General features: G+C 35.9%; 1 protein-coding gene and 1 pseudogene across 2 annotated transcripts in view; both read right to left on the bottom strand.

Annotated features, from left to right (window-relative positions):
- PAK2 (p21 (RAC1) activated kinase 2) overlaps positions 1–17,769 on the bottom strand; it is a 72,306-nt gene that overhangs the window by 38,681 nt on the left and 15,856 nt on the right. The window lies entirely within an intron of this gene.
- Positions 1,502–2,595, bottom strand: LOC117032743 (protein PBDC1-like; annotated as a pseudogene).

Raw genomic sequence — 17,769 nt, 5'->3', positions numbered from 1 at the left:
CAACTTAGCCGTCATATAAACTTTCCTAAAGGATGAGAATGTGCCACTGGTGCAATATTTGCTGTATATGAAAATCTAACTACATACGTTTTGCAGACAATGCCATAGAATTCGATCTATCTGGGAACACTGACAAAAGTAAATTCTGAGCTTGGCTAAAAATCAGAATATGGCCATGTCCCAAGGTTCTGTCACCCTGTGATGCCCTTTCCAGGTGGTCAAATAACCCCTCTTATCCACGTGGCTAATTCAGTGGAAACTTTAACCTTGTAACATATGCATACACATATATCTTATGTTTCTTAAAAAGTGGATTACACACATTTAAGATCAATATGTGAGGGGCAGGGATGCCAAATTTACAGATGAGGTCTGTTACAAAACTATTCCAGGAAACAACACATTTCCCCACTAAACAAGGTTTGACTGATAATTAGATCCTGATTTATAATAAAGTTAATTAATACATGTAAGTAAACAAAACCTTGTATATGTACAATGAAAAGAACGCCAACTGTATTTACATAAAATTTAAATTATTTTATTTTTTATTTAGTTTGAATGTTAGTACTGGGAGAAACGTAGGTATAATTTGAGAACTGAGGGATGAAAAGATTATTATACCTAATTCTACTCCAAATCTTACAGCTTTTTTCTTTGACAGGAGTATGTCACTAGCAATACTGTATATTTTATCTGCCATAATGAGTTATTTTTCAGCCTACAAAAGAGGGTGAATAAGAGAAGATAAAGGGGGGAAGTACACATTTCTGGGAATAACTAACTAGAGAAGGGCTGTGAGAAAGGAGTAAAAAAGGATTTATATCTGTGTGTGAGAAAGACTGCCTGAAATGAAGTTAAACTATTGGTGGTCAAAGGAAGAAATGGGGGTGAGCTCTAAGAAGGTAATGCAAGTAACAGATATAGGCAGATGACTCTTCCAAACCAGCTGGTCACAACATGTGGAGTGTGTTTTGTTTTGGGCTGGGATGCAAGCAGGATGTGATTGGATGTTCTTAAGTGTGAGCTGTCAGGTATGTATTACCAGAAGATACTTATTGCTACAAATGAAAGAAAGATAAGGCTTAGTAACAATATTTTGAGGATTATTTGATGAATTGATAAATCAAGATAGATGTTTTTCTCTTGTGACCATAACGTTCAGGCAAAACAGATTAACCCTGGAGCAGCTCACTTTCATCTTAATCACAGTGACAACAGAATCAGCAGGATCAGATTTTAGTTACACTGTGAGTGCTCCATATTTATGCATATTAAATTAAAAAAACAGAACATAACAAAATTTCAAAATGCATTTGCATGCACATATAGAAGGAAATGCATCAAAATATTAAGTCATTATCTGTGACTAATAACTAAATTTTTTTTTTTTTTTTAAGAACCAAAAGAAATTTATTTTCAAAATTTCTTACTTGCCCGGTGGAGAGAACCAAGAAAGCATATACCAAGAAACAATCAACTATGACCTCACTAATAGTGTTTAAACCACTTCCTCCGTTGTCAGTTTTCTTTTTCTCCTGTTAGCTCCTTTCTCTTCTCCACTGTCGGCTTTCTCTTTTTCTTTGTCCTGAACACTGGTGTAAACTACTTTGTTAAGGCCTTCCCGGTTCTGGGCAATCTCAATGGCAAAAAATTGTATCCTGGGGGGCAAAGATGGTGCTTTCCTCAGTGTAGCCCTGAGTACAATCCAGTCGCAGCAAAGCACCATAATTGGTTTTCTACAACCCCGTGAAACTTCAAACAGAATGGCCTCCACTTCTCTTTAGCTGACACTGATTTGAGCTCTTCTGCATCCAATACACCTTTCCTGAGTTTTTCAAAATTTTTCCCGAAATTCAGACTAGATTTGGTCATCCACTTTGGTGAGTTTCAGGAACTGGGGGTCAACTGATGAAATCAGCTTGTGGTAGACGTTGGCATGCTGCATGGCTTGCATGCCGAGCCATCTCAGGATCTTCCGGCGATATCAGGATCGTCGCCAGAAGCCTCAGCTGGGAGACAAAGAGCATGTGCCACTGACACCAGTTCCCCGGAAACCGGCTCATCGGTTCCACTAGTCACCTCCATGTTGCACCTAACAAAGCGTGCTAGTAACTCATTTTAAGTTAATTGTAATTGTCACGGTTGTGGTTTAAAAAAATCAATATAAAATAGGATACAGTAATTAGATAATACAATATAATACAGTGTAAACTGACTACAAATTCTATCGTTAAGGCTGGCTTATAGATGGAACATGACTAGAAACTGTCAATGTACCTTCAGCTTCATGGTGCCCCGTATTGTGGTAAGAGGGTGAGTTTGTGAAATCAGATTGCTTTGTCTGAAACCCTGGTTCCACCATTTACTCAAGTGCGTGACTTGGGCCATTTACTTAACTGCCTCAGGAGGGGCTCCTTGGAGAAATGGATGGTTCTGGGCCTGGGACAGGACCCAGAGCATCTTACAGCATCAGAAGGTAAGGAGGTACTTAAAAAGGATAAGGCATGTCAAGGGAGACAGGAGAGAGTTCCAAAAAGCCAAGGCTGGAATGATTTGAGCAAAAACTTTAATAAAGCAGTATTAGATTATAACCCAAAGTATAAAACAAATACATAATTTATATTGATACAAATAAATGAATAAATAAAATGGAGGGAGGACAAATCTTCCTTACAAATGTATTCCAAATAATGTATGTAGATACACCCCCATCTAGGAGTTAAAAGCTTAATTTCCCTCCACACTTGAGTGTAGGCTGGACTTAATGACTCATTTCCAAAGAATATGGAAAGGGAAAAATAACTTCGCAGTGGAAAAATCTGACAAACATTGTGTCAACATAAGAAATGTCCAAACCTGTAGAGGATTTTTTTAAAAATGTATTTGAGCCAAAAAGAGAATACACCTGGAAGCAAGATCTCAACAGACTGAGATAAATGCTTCAGAGAATAAGTTTGCAGTTTCTTTGATGCATTTAAGGTTACGCAGGGAACATAAGTAAGATCACATGAAGGTGGGAAGAAGCAACCTGGGGATGGGGTCACAGGATAAAGAGTCTGTGCTCTCTTGGGGGTGGTTACAGTTTTTATTTTCAAAGGTGTGTTAACCTTGATGCACAAAAACAATGGACAGGCCTTGCTTCAGGCAAAGATAAACCTTTTACTAAAAAGTTACCTGCATGACCTGCCCAGTTAGGAATTTACGATCAGATCGCCCTGTGAGGTTACTTTCCAGAGAAGCCCTTACTTCATCACAACTGCACAGATCAAGTGGTTGAGGTTAACATCACCAGTGACACGTCATGTTGTATCACTGACCCCCTGATCTAATGCGAGAAGCGCACTTCACCTAAAGTGGTATTCTTTCCATACCCAGTCTAATCATGGAAAAACATCAGACAAACCCAAACTGAGTTCTACAAAATTCCTGACCAGTATTCCTCAAAAACGTCAAGGACATGAAAAACAAAGACTGAGAAGATGTCACAGAACAGAGGCATCTAAGGAGACGTGACAATGTGGTATCCTAGAACAGAAAAAGGATGTTTAGTGGAAAACCTGGTGAAATCCAAATACAATCTAGAATTTAGTTTAGTTAATAGTAATGTACTAATGTTTGCTTCTTTGTTTTGACATATATTTTATGGTTTATGTAATGTCAACATTAAGGGAAGATGGGTGACAGCCATACAGGAAATCTCTCTTTGCAACTTCTCTGCAAATCTAAAATTATTCAAAAATAAAGTTACCTACCATATGAGCTGGCAATTCTACTCCCAGTATACACTTAAGAGAACTGAAACACATGTCCACACAAAAACTTGTATACAAATGTTCATAGCAGCATTACTCTTACTATGCAAAAGATGGAAATAACTAAAATACCCATTCCTTTGTGAACAGATAGACAAAGCATGGTATATCCGTATAATGGAACGTTATTCAGCCATAAAAAAGAATTAAGTACTGATACATACTACAACATGAATGAATCTTGAAAACTAAGTGAAAAAAGCCAGACACAAAAAAGGACCACATATTCTATGGTTCCATTTATATGAAACATCCACAGTCCATAGAGAAAGGAGATTAGTGATTGCTAGGGGGTGAGAGGAATGGGATGTGACTGCTAATGGGTGTAGTTTCTTTTGGGGGAATGAAAATGTTCTGGAATTAGACATCAGTACTGGTTGTGCAACCCTGTGAACGTATTAAAACCACTCACTGAATAGCACACTTTAAAAAGGTAAAGTTCAGCTAGGTGAATCATATCTCAATTTAAAAATTAATTATATTTACTGCATAAAATAAAGACTAAATGAGTTAATAAAGATTGAATGTTGCTGCTATTGCTATTCTATGATAGAATTTGGAGAAAATAAAAGAAGACCTAGTTCTTTTCTAAGAGTTCATAATCTAAGAGTGGAAAAGACCAACACACACTCATTAAAGTTAGGTCATGCATGCCCTTTATCAGTATCTGAGCTCAACACATGCATATTAAAAGACTTCAAAGTAGCAGTTCTCATAACATTTTGGCCTCAAGACTCCTTTACACTCTTAAAAATATGAGTTTTTGAGGATCCCAAATAATTGTTTATATGAGTTACATCACATCTGTCTATATTTACTACAAGAAATTAAACAAGTTATTTCATTAAAAAATAAACCCATTACATGTTAATATAAATAACACACAAAATAACAAAACAATAAATTTGAGAAGAGTGGCATTATTTTACATTTCTGCAACTCTTTCACTTGTCTGGCTTAGTAGCAGACAGCTGGATTTTCATATCCGTTTCTGTATTCAATCTACGGTACTATGTTTTGGTTGAAGTATATGAAGAAAATCTGGTCTACATAAATACATAGCTGAAGAAGAAAGTATTTTAATAGCTTTCAGATAATTGTGGATATTCCTCTGATATTATTCCAAACTCAACCTTCCTAAAAGTTATTATGGAATCTGAAACCACAGTAACAGATTTTTTGCACTTAGTTACATTAAACCCATTGATTTCTCTTGCACTTTAAATCGATCTTTTATGAGAAATTGATTATTTGGAAAACATTGGTTCAGTGAATTATGAAGACATTCCACATGTTTTCACATCTTATTATACAATAAAAATAAAATCACATTCATTCACCACTGATCTCATCAGAAAAGTCTAAGCATTGGGAAACTGTCAAACTCAAAAAAGTGATAGAGGTTTTCTAAAATTCTAATTTTCACTTGTAAGCTTAAATTTTAACAATTGCAACCATCCTGTCACTTCATTCATTTTCAAGAGCAACCAGAGTCGTAGGCCAGTTGTTCTTTCAAATAAAAATGGTATTCCATGAAAAAAAGGCGGTATTAAACTTAGTTCAATCATATAAATGGCTTTCTGCAAGACAACCACTGATATACTTAATAAGGGCCTTAAGAGTACTTTTCCTTTTGCTATATAAAAACTTTAAAAGTGAACTCAAAAGTAGAGATATAAAAAGATTAACAATTTCATTCTTTCATCAAGTACATCCTTAAGTGAACCTAACTTTTTAAAAAAGCTACAACCCTATATCCATTGCTGTCATTTGTATTAAAGTACAGGCAGTTTAACCCACCGCTTCTTTTGCATCAATGCAAATGTCAACACAGTGTAAAAAGCAAAGAATGTCTTATGAAAATAGGTTTTGACCTCACGGACCCCAAAGGTACCAGAGACCACACTTTGAGAATTACTGCTAGAAAGTGTATCCCAGCTCTATACCTCACCCTCATACCCGTAATTCTTTGTGATGTTTTATTGCGGTGGCAAAAGGCCCATATTTACTTCACCCTATATGCTATAGAACACATTTTTAAGATGGCATAAGGTACGGCTAGATATCCAAGCTAAGGCACAAAAATCTAATCAAATCTTCAACATGTGCAATGGTATTTATTATATTGTTTTTTGTAAGAAAAATCAGTAAGCTTCTGTGGGTTTGGCAGAGAAACTAATTGCTATTTATATGAAAAACACCATCAAAGTCTAAGTAAATGACATTAAACAGCAACTTTCAGAACACAGCTCTTCCTTATATACTTTGGTTATCCAAAACAAATTCTTTACTGCTCTATTTTCATAGATTGTGCAGTAACTTTTTATTTTCTGCAGAAATTCAGTCCAATAGAACTAAAGAGGAATAAATACACTGTCTGTTTCAGAACTCTCCTCTCGGTGACTGTACATTATCAAATTGAATTAGCTGTGTCTCAAGGAAATCCCAATTAACACAACGTACTCTGTGGGCAACACATGCTGAAAACAAAACCCAAATTTAATACTAACCCGAGTCACACATGTCCCTAATGAAATCACTCAGGATGACAAACATAATAGCAACAATTCTAAGTGATATGCCTCATAAGTGATTAGATCTTAATAAATGTAAGCACGACCTTCCGTACAACACGGATGACTATCACCAGCTTAGCTGAGGACTTGATCTCTTCATCTCAGGGCTTCTCTAACTAGTCTCTGTCTCCTTTACCTATTGTCCAGAAGAGCTTAGAAGCTCTAACTGGCTTCCTAAAGAGCTTCTATGCCTTCAGTTTTTGTTTAGAGAAAGAAGTTAGAATTGGTTAAATGCACAGCTACTCATAAACAACAGACTGAGGACTAAACTCTGGCATTTAGAGCTATTTACTACTGAATCAACCTGATCTCATATGAATGCACCAGATAAAGCCTACGCATCATGTTCCCCAATTATACCAAAGACTTTCCTAGCATACGTTATCTTTGTGAATATATTTCTCCATTCTCAAATTTTCTTCATCCTTTTCTTTATCCAACCAAATCTCTCAATGCTCAGTAACAATTATTCCCTATGCAAGGTCATTCTTGTCTATCTATCCCTGCTTAAAATGACCCCTCCTGTCCTCTGAATGCAAGTTATACAGGAAAATAAATTCAGAGCGTACTAAAGTTGGAAAGGATTAGAACTTATCTGGTCCATCTTCCTTATTTTATATGTAAAGGAAATGACTCTCCAAAAAGTAAGTGATTTGCCTAAAGTCATACAAATATCATTACTAACAAAACTAAGACCAGAATTCAAGTTTACTAACAATTCACATGCTTTTTTTCTTAATTATGTTAATATACTGGGCGATTCTTTGGCATTTGGAATTATAACTGTGCGTCATTAAAATTTCAGGTGTTTCTCCTACCCAAGACTTCAAGCAATTTAAAGGCAGGGATTGTGCTGCTACTACTACTACTACTAGTACTATACTATTGTATTACCTCCTATAATGTTGAACATGGATAGATCCTTCCATGTATTAAACAGTAATGTTTACTTATTTATGGTACACACTCTGTGCCCATATGAAATATTATTCTTCCTGAATTTATTAGTTCTCTTATCAAAGAACATTTCACTAGACAACATATCGACTACCTTATATGAATAAAAATACCTTTGGAAAGATTTATAGTTTTCTCCTAACAAGTAATTCATGGCCTTAGTCTTCAACCCTTTTCTATAAAGCAGTGTAATTTTTTTGTGTATTGCTTCTACTGACATTGTCAACTGCCTAAAAAGTGCCAAATGAGGATGTGACAAGGTTCCTTACATTTTATATTTTAGCCAGAAACAATAAAGAATATAAAAACAATTCATGATAAAATACTGATTTACCTATGTTTTGCTCCATCATTACTCAAAAAATGTTATATTAAAAAAGTGCAAATGATAAGTACTGCCTCTCTCCAAATCTGTTCAAACACTTGTTACTTTTTCTACTTTTCAGTGAAAAACAAGTAGGCGAAACAAAAAGCGTGCCCAAAACACACTGTACTCTTCTAACAGGCCCATTGTTTAATTGTGACAGGACTCAACGACAAACAATTCCTCAATTGTCTACTGAAGGAGACCAGGGGAAGCTAAATATACAACAGAAAAAAAAAAGAAGGAGTGGTGTTTGGAACCAATCAGTCCAACTAGTAGAAATTACTAAATTTATTATAATCTACTCAGACCAACTATGGTGCTCTAAGTACAAAACCATATACTATTAAAAAACACGATGATTTAAAAGCACAGTTTTGCTTTATATTTGTACTTATATTTTATATAAATAACAAATGGACCTTAACGTTCAATGCCTTATGAATGTAATAATGTAACACTATTTGATAAAACATCTAACAATCTCTCAATAAGCTATAAGAGCCCCAACACAACTGGCCTTTTATCCCTCTCCCCCTTCAAAAAACCTTCAAATGCCTTTGAGTGCAAAAGCACCAATAAAAATATCCCAAATCACCTTAAGTAGACAATGCACACTATGAATGGAAAAATTCACAAATTAGAACGAAAGGAGTGTTTTCATTTGGTGGCAATGCCCACATTAGGCCTATTAGTAGCAAAACCAGAAAGGAAAAATGAAAAGCAGGGAAGAGATGTAGAAAACAAAAATTGGGGCACTGGTAAAGAATTAAGAAAAATGAAAAGAAACTCTGATTCAGACTCAAATAAATAAAGGCCTGGATAACATCAAATCTTTAGAAATGCATGGGTAAGCTAGTTAAGATAAAAGGAATGTTTCCATAGTGCCCCCAAAGCAAAGTGAAACCAGGAATAAGAGAGTAAGTGATTTACTAATCCAGTTATTCTTGAGGGATTTTTGACTAAGCTCTGGAGACCATAAACTTCCACTGATACTTTGATAGCTGTCACAGGGGACAGGTGAAAAAATCCAGAGTCTGACTAAGTTGAAAAATCTAACAGGAATCCCTTCCACATAAGTCTAGGACCCAAAAAGGCTATAATCTATATAACAATAAATCAGGAATAAATCCCTGTGGGCAGAAGGGATCAGGAAAACCTTAAGTATTTTAAGCCCAGTGATACCAAGAGGTGGGGTGGGGGAGAGGAATCTCTGAGAAATTCTAACAACAAAATGCACATTTATGGTCTGAATTCATTCCACCTCTGAGTCCCAAAAAGTCCCAAACAGGTTTAACTGAATGTGGTAGCACTCCCTGGTGAATGACAGAATCAAATACAAAGCCTGCCTGTGAGAAAACAACTTCAACATAGGTCTCAAATAATACCCAAAGATAAAATTCCGAGCAAAAGGAACATCTCGTATTGAAAATTCAGAAAACAAACAAGGCACCATGATTGAGAACTAGCCAAAACAGACTGGTGAAATAGATGTGCAATGATCTGACACAGAATATGTATAAGAAGCTTGAAAGAAAGAAAAAAAAAAACAGGCAGGAAAAAAAGCAAATATGAAAAACAGCCATGCAGAACTTTCAATAAGAAAAAAACCCCTGAAAATTAAAACCCAATATTTGAAGCAAAATGTAGTGCAGACTCGGTAGAAGAGAGAATTAGTGAAGTGGGAGATGTATCTGAAGAAACTAACTACAATGCAGCAGAGAAAGACAAAGAGGAAATATGAAAAGAGAGGTAAAATGAGTAGATTGGATGGTCTAAGTTACATCTATTTGGAGTTCCAGAAGGAGATAATAGAATGGCTTACCAAATAAATTAATAGCTGAGAAATTTCTACAACTGGGGAAAGACACAAATCCACAAATTTAAGAAACTTAACGAAGCAGGATAAAAAGTAATCTATGCACCTCAAAGTGAAGATACATCACAGTGAAATTAAGAACATCAAAGATTAAAAAGTTCTTAAAATCAGCCAAAGGAGAAAAAAGGGCAAACTTTACAGAGATGGCAGTTGGACCTTCAGCTTACCTCTGATACCAACAATGACAGCAAGGAGACATGGGAATATCCTCAGTGTATTGAGAGAAAAAGCTGCCAACATAAATTGCAGACTCAACAAAACTCTTTCAAAAATAAGGCTGAAATAAAAACATTGTGAAACAAAGAAATTTTCAAAAGACTGGAATCACTCTATACTCTAAACCAAGATCAATGATGTTAAAAATCAGTAACAAAAAGACAACTAGGAAAAACTCAGTAAGTTTGGAAATTTTAAAAGACCTCTAAAAACAAAAACGTGTGGTTAAGAAAAGATATAATAGAATCTAGAAAATACTTAGAATCAAATGAGAATGAAAAAACTATGTATCAAAAACTTGCAGGACCAGATAAACAAAAAGCGGTATATACAGTATATATATACTGTAGAATACTATTCAATTTTTAAAAGGGGTGAAATTTGATACATGCTCTAACAAGGATGTACTTTGAAAACATTAAGTAAAATAAGCCAGACACAAAGACCAATATTGTATAATTTCACTTATGTGAGGTACCTAGAGCGGTCAAATTCAGAAAGTAGGATAGAGGTGGTCATGGCCTGGGAGTGGAGGTGAAATGGGGAGTTATTGTTGAATGGGTGCAGAGTTTCTGTTTCGGATGATGAAAGAGTTTTAGAAATGGGTAATGGTAATGCTTGCTAAACACTGTGAATGTACTTAATGCCAATGAATTGTACACCTAAAAATGGTTTAAATGGTAAATTTTATGTTATCCATATATCACCACAAAAAACTTATAGGATGTGATTAAAGCATGTATGGACATTTACAATTCTAAATTTTTACCTAAAAAAAACAAACAAACTAAAAATCACTGGGTGAAGCATCTAACTTAAGAAGCAAAACAAAAATAAACCCAAAGAAAACAGGAAGAAATCTGGAAATAATTAAGATATAAGCAGAAATTGCTGGACAGAAAAGATTATTACTCAATAGGGAAGACTAATAAAGTTAAAAGATGGGCCTCAGACAAAACTAGTAAAATTCCTCTAGCAAAATTAATCAAGAAACAAAGAGAAAAAGCATAATCACTAACACTGTATCTTGCTTTGTATATTTGATTTTGGAACTTTGTAAATTACATAAAATCCGCAGCAAAAGTAGAATGAATACTACTGCTTGTAACAAATAACGTATGACAGAGACCTAATCTAACAATCCATTGCCCATAAAAATATCCTTTTATTTTTCACTTTGAAGACAAAATATGAATCTTTAGTTTCACAATTAAACTAAAGGAAGACCAAAATATCTGTGAACAGTACTACGTGTAAATTGGCAGTGAATGAAAATTCGCATTTTCTTCTTTTCTTACATTTTTAGGGATTACAACATCCACAATGGGAACGTTCTACATTATTCTATGTATTATGCATTTCGCAAATACTCATGAACCAGATTATGACACTGTCTCTATCATCTACTATGATATATATCCAATTTCCTCTACTGACCTCTACTTTGTGAGAAAGTACTAATTTTATATCTCTTTTTATTCCCCAACAGCATCTAGCAGTGTTATATATGTTATAGAACTCAAAATGTGTTTTGTAAATAAATAAACAATGTTAGCCAGTTTAAGCAAAGAAACTACTAATCAACTAAACAATTAATCAAGTTATATACTAAAGCCAAAATCACTCATCTTTTTAGTCCCTTGATTCAATCCCCTATAAGATGGAATACCTGAATTACTACTCTCACAATGAGTGCGGATGGGAGACTGCAGGATGTAAAAGGTGTTTGAAAATTTTTATCTGAATTTATTATCACTTTTTTCTCCATTGTTTTCCTATGTTAGAAGAAACAAGTGTCATTAATTACAAATGATAGGACGGCCTACAAAATACAAACAAAACTATGATAAATTATTAGGATAAACACAAAATGAAATGGGAAAGGGAAAATACCATTTATAATATCATAAACAATATAGAGTTCCTAGGACAGAAGTGCCCATACTTACTTCCCTTTCTATCTCAGTAATTATCTCCCAGTGCCCCAGGCCAACAGATATTCCTAACAGTTTCATTTATTTAGTAGTTAGGTCCAAACAACTCATTAGTATTCATGTCCTAAAAACTTAGTAACTATTTGAAAAAGCAATGTACATAAATGGAGATTAAAATACTTTGATTTCTTTCTTAATCACTTACAAATGGAAATACTCACCTGCTGGGTGCACATTTTCTAATAACGTATATTCCTAAAAACATAAAGATAGTGCACAACCTCTGAAACCTCATACCCTGCCCAGCCTCATTTCCTGCTCCACATTGATTTTCATACTTTCATCTCAGTCAACTACTTCACAAAGACAGACATCAAATGTATCACAAGCTAATAAACTGTAAAACTGCCTAGAGCTAGAAGTCCGTACCATATCCAAACGATGACATCCAAACGATGTCAACCACAGTTTCCCTGTAAAATGTAAAATATCCTGTGGCGCCTCTGAGCTGAGGGGCACCCCAGGATACCCTGGCAGTTTAAGAACCATGGACCTACAACTTTTATAAAAGGAAAAAATGTATTAGAAGACATAAGTAAGTGGAGATACTGATGTCCATGAATTTAAAGACTCAAAATTGTACAGATGCCAAATTTCCTCCAGCTATAGATTCAATGTGATCCTAATCAAAATCCCAAAGGTGTTTTGTGAAAAACTGGACAGCTAATTCTAAAATCTATATAAAGGAGCAAAGGCCTAGGAATAGCAAAGACACTCTTGAAGAATAATAATATGGAGAGACTCACCGTAACATGAAAATTTATTTAAAAAATTGGATCTTGTAACAGATACCACACCAATTATGCATCTTTTCTGAGCTTCTCAGCCTCATCTTTCTTGTGTTCAAGCTGCTCCTCCAGCATCCAGCTCTATATTGGCTGTGGCACATGCAGGCACAACATGACAAAACCTCACTTTATGCATGAGCTGTACATTGCCATAAAATACTGTGTCACCCGCGCATACAGCCTGGTAATGCAGGGGAGTTAACTCTGAGCAATGGTGATGGGATCACTTAGACCCCATCTCATCAGATAGATCCTTTTTCTCATCATGTGTTGGATGATCCTGTGACTGACTTTCTGTAACTTCCTGGTGGAGAATACAATGGGATTGAGCAAGCAGTTACACTTCCATATTGGCTACCATTCCTTCCATGCTTCACTCCCCTTTTCTCACACTTCTGCTCCCTGGGAATGTACTTCCTAATAATGTAATGACACATAAGTCTTCCGCATCAAGCTCTATCTTCTGTGGAACCCAGGTGAAGAAAGATCCTTACCTTACATCGTACCAAAAAACTTTTCAGATGAATTAAAGATTTAACGTGAAAGGAAAAATCCTAAATTTTAGAAGATTATATAGAAGAATATCTTTACATAGGAGAATATCTTTATGACACAGCACTCTAAAGGAAAAGATTGATAAATATGACTACATTCTATACCAAAGAATATACAGACAAGCTACAAACCAGGAGATATCTGCCACAAAAGTAACTGACAAAATTGTATCCAGAATCTATAAAGAATTCTTATGAAGAAATAAGTAAAAGACAAGCAACCCAATAAATAATGAGCAAATGACACAAATAAGCATTTCATAGAAGATTAATAACAGTGAATAAATATGAGAACACGCCCAACTTCGTAAGAAAATGTGGAAATGTAAATTAAGGTAATTAACAGATACCATCTATATTGGCAAAAATTAAGAAGGCTGAACAAAATCAAGAGTTAGCAACGATGTAGATAAAAGAGAATTCTCAATATACTTCTACTACTATTAGAGTAAATTACTAAACTACTTCAGAAAACAATTTGGTATTAGCTTGTAAAGTTGATCATCTGTTTGTATATTCTGCCACTCAGCAATTTTACTCCTGGATATAAATCCAAGAAACTCTTGCATATGTGCAAATTATAAGAATATTCATAGTAGCACTTGTCAGAACAGCAAATGACTGAAAACCACCCCATATTAGGCTAGCCTAAGCTTTGGTAACAAATATATCCCAAAATCTCAAAGGTTTAACACAACAAAGGTTTATTTGTAGTGGACACGAAGCTTGAGGAAGATAACTATTCTCCTTAAGGAGATTTAGGGATCTGGGCTGTTGCCATCATAAAGTTCCACTATCTTAACAAGTCACCACCAAAATGGAAGAGACTGAGGGGGCATGTGGGCTCTTGACTGTCTCAGTCCACAGGTGGCATGCCTCACTTCCCCTCTGAGTTCAACAGAGCCCAGCACATGAAAGGCAATCAAGAAATGTCCGTTGAATGATGAGTAAGAGATCACTTACAGATTAGTAAGAGATCACGTCTACCACTCCAAAATGATTTGTGAAAGAGCATGACTGTGACTTGATAAATGACACAAAGGACAGTTTTTGTGGATAAAATGTGGGGGAAGAATACTCCACGTACTATCTATGTCACAAACAGCAAGCAGGCTTCACCTCCCAAAACTGCTATGGACCCCCCACCCCCCTCCGACTGGCTGACTGCCGTACCATCCATCCTGTATGCTGCAATGGGAAGAATTCTAGGCTGCATTCCACTTCTGGGAGGGTATGAAATAAAATAATCCAGCACAGACAGAGAGGCAAAACAAAAAACAAAACAAAACCTCTCCTCACTTTAAGAAAAATGTATTTTAAAAAGTGAGAAAAGTTTTTAAAAAGAATATTCCTAAACAGTATCAAATTGCATACAGAGGTTTTAAAAAAAGTGAACACTTCAATTTCCCTTTAGCCCCACTTCCTTTCCCCTTAATCCCAAATAGACTTACCTGCTAATAACAGCAATTATGCCTTATTAATCTTTGTACTGCCAGCATATAGTACACAGTACATGCTCAAGAAATGCTTAAAAAAATGAATTGAGACTGGGCATGTAAATAAAGTTATAAAAACAGACATCACAGGGGGGATATGCATTTTTCCAAAGATACCTTCAAAGAAGAAATGGACCTTGGTCAAATTTTAGTAATTATGTAAGTGCTGTGGGGAAAAACAAATCTCAGTATCAAATTAAGATATTTTGAGAAACTGTAGTACAAACATGTAGACAGGCCAACCCCGAATGAGAATTTGCTCTTAATGTCTACAAATTATTTGTCTTCTTTACGTTTTTTCCTACGAACACATCATTCTGTAAACTGTGCTGTCCAATATGGGTGGCCATGCTAGCCATACATGGCTCCTTAAATTTAAATTAATTAGAATTCAGTTTCTTAGTAGAACTAGGTATATTTCAAGTGCTCAGTAGTCATATGTATTAGTTGCCACCATATGGGACAGCACCGTTCTAAACCTTTCTACACAATTGCTCACACACAGTCAGAGGAAGAGGAGTTATTTCTAAGTCAAAGGTTTGACTTAAAATGACATCTAAAATGTTTAAAAATTAAATTTACACTTAAGTTGTAATCCTTTCCTTAAATTTGTCAAAAATGGAAATGCAAACACTTCACTTCTGTACCAGTTTGGTTAAAAGGCTGACAAGATGACAGGTACTAGTCTGAATTTAGTAGTAGTACAGAGCATTTCTCTGATTACGGGCCTAACGTTATATATCCGAACCATATACATGAACCCAGTTGTGGGCTAACACCCAAGGATTTTGTTTTCACTCTCTAAAAATACTGTCCAAGTTTTAAAGTATAACTCCAGTATTATGAAGTCTTTCTCCTTCATGAGAATCCTGCAGTCTCTGATATCCAGGAGATAAGTCTCCACACCTCAACAAAGGCCAGATTCAGTTTGCAATTTGTTTCCCTAATACAGTATGCTAGGACCCTGTTCCTAAGAGGGGCATTCATATGAGTATCTTGGAGCAGAGAAGAGAACAGCATGATGGAATCCTACGATACAACATTCCATCAGTGTGAGTACAACAGAAAATCCGTGCCTAATGGTCACTTAAAAGGGCCTCCAAAATAATGTCTAGTGATTGCCTATCTGACAAACTTCTTAAAGAAGTTATGTAAATAAATTTCATATAAATACTATACAGAAAGTTCCTCAAAATGCTAGTCTATATCATTTAGCATTATTATATCTCAAAGCTAATATTTTTTGTAAACAAATACTCAAAAGCAGCAGCAAGCACCATTACAAAAAGCTTTCTCTCCCTTCTATATCCACTGCTTAGCAATATTTTATCAAGTGATTAACACTGGTTCTCTTTATGTGTCATGAAGCTGAGTGCTTTTTCCTTCTTTCTAGAATATACACAAGACAAAATTACTTATGTATATTCTAATTCTAATACTAATTTTAATAAAATGAACATGTGCTGTTTTTCAAATGAGGAAAAACAGTAAGTTATCTTCAATTAAAAAGAAACCTATTCATTTTACAAGAGTTTTTCAAATACCACTTCTTCCTTAACTGTCACACCCTGCTGTGATCACCACTCCTTCTCAGAGCTCCTACGGCACTAATACCATTCCCATACCAGTTACTGATTTAGTGTCTCTCAAATCCAAATTCATCCTTTTTGACTACTCTGAATAATGATCTGGGACCTCTAAGTATTTTCCCCTTTGCCAGACGGCACAATGTTAAACTTTATCAGTAGAGGGCGCAGGAGAGACACTGCAGGAGAAAAGTTTTGCTTCCTGGTTCTGGTGCGCTGGCTCACCAGGCTTCTCCAGCACCAGGCTTCTCCAGGGCAAAGCCAGCAGCATATCTGGAAGACGGGGCTCCCCCCCCACTCTTTTCTTGGGAGGTTTTGTAGCAGAGCTAACACCTCCCTGTGAACAGCTTGCCCTGGCACCTCCAGGGCAGATGTCCAGCATGGCCCACCACCACCCCACCACATGCACTTCTTTCCCACAAGGTCTGGATCTCAGCTCTGGGGGAAGGTGGGCTCTTCCATGAATGCTCTATCTCAGCAGCTTCTCCTTATTTCTGCTCTTCCTATGTTCTTTAGAGTTCTATTTGCTTTGTACTAGCCAATCCCTCATTACTCCTTTCTCATATTATAATCAATCATTATTTCCAGGTTCAAATTACTGTATGGTTACTCACCTGATTAGACCCGAAGTGATACAATCCCATCCATTAATATGACACATACTTGCCTGAACTTCAGTCACCTAGATTCTAATTTTACTTCTCTTTCTAAAGAGGATAAACTCCTGGCTGTCACACATTTCTCATAGGAGGTCTGACAATTAAGTTCGCAAACTTGTTGCAACGATGTTGCCAAACTTGTTTGATATCAGAGGGATTATTCATTATGAATTTGTACCAACTGGACAAACAGTTAACCAAGTTTACTATTCAGAAGTGCTGAAAAGGCTGCGTGAAAAAGTTAACGACTTGAACTTTTCGCCAACAATTCGTGGCCCTTGCATCACGACAATGCACAAGCTCTCATGGCACTGTCTGTGAGGGAGTTTTTAGCCAGTAAACAAATAACTGTATTGGAACACCCTCCCTACTCACCTGATCTGGCCCCCAATGACTTCTTTCTTACCCGAAGATAAAGGAAATATTGAAAGGAAGACATTTTGATGACATTTAGGACATCAAGGGCAATACAATGACAGTTCTGATGGCCATTCCAGAAAAAGAGTTCCAAAATTGCTTTGAAGGGTGGACTAGGCACTGGCATCAGTGCATAGCTTCCCAAGGGGAGTACTTCAAAGGTGACTGTAGTGATAGTCAGCAATGAGGTATGTAGCACTTTTTCTAGGATGAGTTCGCGAACTTAATTGTCACACATTCATACTTCTCTGTATCTATCCGGCACTAACACAATGCTTTTAACATAAAGTACCAACAAATGTTTGAACTCACACTTCAAATGACTCATACTCTATATACCTTCACTTGCTTAAGGTTACTATAAATAACATTTTCTAATAACTCACTTTACTTCAGAATTTTCACCACCCAAAGCACAAATAATTAAGATAGCATAGAATATATTACTCAATGTCCCCAGACTCGAAG

This window comes from Rhinolophus ferrumequinum, chromosome 2, assembly GCF_004115265.2.
Source record: "Rhinolophus ferrumequinum isolate MPI-CBG mRhiFer1 chromosome 2, mRhiFer1_v1.p, whole genome shotgun sequence".
NCBI classification, from domain to species: Eukaryota; Metazoa; Chordata; class Mammalia; order Chiroptera; family Rhinolophidae; genus Rhinolophus; species Rhinolophus ferrumequinum.
The sequence above is the reverse complement of the archived record's forward strand: the minus strand, read 5'-3'. Positions and strand labels throughout refer to the sequence as shown.